Genomic DNA, 4744 nt, shown 5'->3' with positions numbered 1-4744 from the left:
GGTGAGAGGGGAAAGATATAAAAGAGACCTAAAGGGCAACGTTTTCACACAGAGGGTGATACGTGTATGGTAGAGCTGCCAGAGGATGATGTGGAGGCTAGTACAATTGCAACATTTAAGAGGCATTTGGATGGGTATATGAATAGGAATTGTTTGGAGAGATATGGGCCGGGTGCTGGTAGGTGGGACTAGATTGGGTTGGGATATCTGGTCAGCATGGATGGGTTGGACCGAAGGGTCTGTTTCCATGCTGTACATCTCTATGACTCTATGACTCTATAACATGTGACTTCCAATATGCGGGTTCTTGGCTCACTTTCAGCACTGTGTCTCTCAGTGCAATGGAGTAAGTGCAGTCAGCTATGTATCGTGTTGCAGTCACATGATATAGCCGAAGCATCAGTAAACATAGAAACAGACCATGTATAAATCTGAGATATTATAAACAGTGCTTATTAGTTAGTGTTGTTAAACTTTAACACATCTGTCTCAGCAAGAACCGAGACTTTGAGGTATGTATTACATGAGCTATCATGGAGGGCAGCACTCAAATTATATCTTACTAGCAGTGATATTCGACACAAGAAACCACATAAAAGGCCATGGGAATAACTAAGGAAGGACTGTGGAATGTTCATGATTATTTGCAGTAAAAAAAAATCAACTGCTTCAAGGATGTTTGCAAGAGTGACATGAAGGCCTTAGACATTTATCATGGTTGTCATGAACTGATGGTAGAAGGAAACAGCAACACTTCCTGTGAGCTGGTGCCATAGTGACAAGTGGCTATAATGTCTTAGCAACAGTTGCCAACACTAAGAACAACTTGCAACAACACTTGATAGCCTCATGACGAGCATGTGGCAGTTCCTGCCTCACAAGGATTGGCCAAATGTTCTACAAAATCCATCTCCATTAGCTTTGTATGCTGCTTGTCCATCATCTTTTGAGGATGGAAGGATGCACAAATTAAATGGATGTTGAGAAGAAAAGGAGGCTAGTGATTTTGGAGTTTCCTTTTATGCATTCACAGGATGTGGGTGCCTTTGGCTGGGTCAGCTTTTATGGACCATTCTCAACAGCACTTGAGAAGGTGAGCTGCCTACTTGAAGTGCATAGTCTATGGGAGAGAGTTGCAGGATATTGACTCAGCAACAGCAAAGGAACAGCCATACAAATTTAAGTCAGGATGATGAGTGGTTTGAGTTGGGGGAGGGGGGGGGGGGGTGTAGTGTGGGGTAACATGGCGAGTTTGGAAGTAGGTGGTGTTCCCAGTGGCTAAGAGAATGAGAACGATGCACTGGATTTAGGCTTAGCTCAAGAGCACAAAGTTCCCATGTGCATGGGCACAGGACACACAGGCATCACATAGATTAGCAGTGACAGGTCATAAGCAGGGAATGTCCTCGTTATTCTCAGTACTTTGAACTGTATGGATTGAAAAATTGTTACATCAGTACAGTTAAGTGTAAAATACAGTAATACAGCATGTAATGAACTAATTGTTAATCCACAGTTGCAAAACTTCATTGATCAAAAGCTTCAACAAACATAAAACCACTCCACAAATCAAAGTGCCTGTTCTTTTTTATAGTAAGTCTCACGCTGTGGATTTAGTTGCTAAAGGCACTAATCCTTGATTTGTATTGAGTGTCTGATGGTTTAGTGACAAAGTAATTAAGGTGGATAAGGTCTCTGTAATCTGTTCCGAATATGGAATCCATTGCAAGTTTGACAGTACAATAAGATACTTTGTTCCGATTCAAGCCTTCTTCAGTTCACTGGCCAAATGTATCCCATTGTGTCTTTGTTTTGCTTTCTACGCTTTATAACAGCTAGGTAAAACTCAGTCTGGCAATACAGTCTATCCACTGCAGTCTATGGCTTCAAATATGCAATGCAGCAGTATGTTCAAAATGAGGTCTTTATTTAAGTGAACCTAAGATGTCTGCCTCCGTATATTTGCCTCATGGTAGAAATTTAATGTCTGCAGGAGACCAAGAAAGATATTTGTACCTGATTACATTTCAATCCAAACAGCCTAATTCTTACACATTTAAGTATGCTTCTTAGCTTCGTTCTTTTACTGCTCTGTGTGGTGATTGGGAGGTCACAAACTCAAATCCAGTCTGTGCTAAGTTAGTTGATAAAAACACTAAAAGAAGTGCACATGCTGGAAATCAAACAAAAATAGTAACTGCTGGAAAAGCTCTGAGGAAGGGTGACTGGACCTGAAATGTTAACTCTCATTTCTCTCCACAGATGCTGCCAGACCTGCTGAGATTTTCTAACAAATTTTGTTTTTGTTTTTAAGTCAGTTGATGTCAGCCAGGGTGATATTGAGGGGGTAGTGTCTTTATCTGAGAAAGGAAAGGAAAAACTAAATTATATTCCTGTTCTTGAATGGCCATGCAGTGAAATTCAAAGAGTTGCTGCATGGCTAGAAGGATCTGTGGTGCATTAAGCAAATCCACGGCCACCATCTCAGGGTAACTGTGGATGGACCTTCGCACTAATCCTCACTTTCTTAAAATACCAAAACAACTATGTGCTAGATAGGTCTACCAACTGGTCTGTAGGTTTATGCTTCACAAATTCTATATAATTTTAATGATTTGGAGCCCTCCACTATCACCTGATGAAGGAGCAATGCTCCGAAAGCTAGTGTGCTTCCAATTAAACCTGTTGGACTATAACCTGGTGTGGTGTGATTTTTAACTTCATAATTTTAAGCAGTATAGGTCTTACAATGGGGAGATGATGGCCTGGAATTGTCACTAGACTAGTAATCTATTCCTGATGAAGGGCCTTTGCCCGAAACATCGATTTTCCTGCTCCTCAGATGCTGTCTGACCTGCTGAGCTTTTCTAGCACCACTGTAATCTAAAGTCTAGTAATCTAAAGACTCAGCTAACATTTTGGTGATTCGGGTTTGATGTTATAATTTGAATTCAATCAAAATCTACAATTAAAAGTCTAATGAGGACCCTGAAATTAATCTTGATTACTGTAAAAACTAAATTGGTTCACTGATGTCTTTTTGGGAAGGAAACTATTGTCCTTAACTGGTCTGGCCTACATGTGACCCAGAAACACAGCAACTTGGTTTATTCTTAATTGCCCCTGATATGGCTGAATAAAGACTGAAAGGGAAAGTGATCTGAAACTGGGTGGACTATCTGCCATTGACTAACGAACCTGGATTAGGAATGGTTAAGAACAAGCCAAAACAGTTTTTCTTCCTCTGGCGCCATTCATAAATTCCCTCTGGAGTGATTGTATTGGGGTCAGCCAAATAGACCTCATAGAATATGAGTTACCTGAATGGAGTTGCTAATGTGATTCATTCAGGGAGCCCTGGCTGATAGATATAAACAGAGTGTCAGAGGTCCTGTTTACTCTGAGAGCTAATTCGGAGGAATCTGGATCAGTGTCACTTTTAAATAAAAGGTGACTTGATGCTAGGATACAGGCCACTGTGGAGATATTTCACTCTCCTTTGTCCGTGAGTGGACTTACCTTTTCTGAAAGCTATCCTTTTAGATTATATTACTTACAGTGTAGAAACAGGCCCTTCGGCCCAACAAGTCCACACCGACACGCAACTCCCCTCACCTAACACTACGGGCAATTTAGCATGGCCAATTCACCTGACCTGCATATCTTTATGACTGTGGGAGGAAACCCATGCAGACACGGGGAGAATGTACAAACTCCACACAGTCAGTCGCCTGAGGCGGGAATTGATCCCAGGTCTCTGGCACTGTGAGGCAGCAGTGCTAACCACTGTGCTATCATGCCGCCCACTATACTTTTACTTTTACTTTTAACACATTTAAAATGCTTTGGGATTGTCCTTAATCTTACTTGCCAAGAACTTTTCATGGCCCCTTATGGCCCTTCTAATTCCTCGTTCTTTCTGCTTCCTTTATATTCCTTAAGGGCCTTGTCAATTTTTAGATTCCTAAACTGTACGTTTCCTTTTTCTTTTTGACTAAACTTTCAATATCTCGTCATCCAGGATTCTCAAATCTTGCCACCTTTCATTCTCATTAACTGGGTTGTCAACTTGATTAGCTGGCCTTCAAAAGATTCCGACACTTCAGGTATGGATTTACCCTGAAACAGCCACCCCCATTTTATTTTTCCTGTCTAATACTGTTGTAATTAGCTTTCCCCAGCTTAGCACTTTCACCCAAGGACCAGTCTTATCTATAACTATCTTCAAATGTAGTCAAGATTAGAGTGGTGCTAGAAAAGCACAGCAGGTCAAGCAGCATCCGAGCTGTTCCAGCATCACTCTAATTTTGACTCTGATCTCCAGCATCTGCAGTCCTCACTTTCACCTATCTTCAAATGTACTCAATTACGATCAATTCACCTTCCTCGATCAGCTGGCCAGGCTCATTCCCCAATACTACATCGTGAATGGCCCCTTCCCTTGTTGGATTATCTACATATTGTTTCAAGAAATCATCCTCGATACACCTAACAATTTCTACCCCATCTAAGACCCAAAACTATCCGTCAATACTGGGGCAATTAAAAGTACCCATTATCACAACTTTTCATATTTTTCCATGATCTGCCTACATATCTGTTCCTCTATCACCTGCCAACTACTTGGAGGCCTGGTGTATAACCCCATCATTGTGATCGCACCTTTCTTATTTCTGAGTTCTACTCATATAGCTTTGCTGGATGTATCCCCCAAGATGTCCTCTTTTTATGTAGCTGTGACCAT

Source organism: Chiloscyllium plagiosum, chromosome 4, assembly GCF_004010195.1.
Source record: "Chiloscyllium plagiosum isolate BGI_BamShark_2017 chromosome 4, ASM401019v2, whole genome shotgun sequence".
Taxonomy (NCBI): Eukaryota; Metazoa; Chordata; class Chondrichthyes; order Orectolobiformes; family Hemiscylliidae; genus Chiloscyllium; species Chiloscyllium plagiosum.
This window is presented reverse-complemented; position numbering follows the sequence as displayed.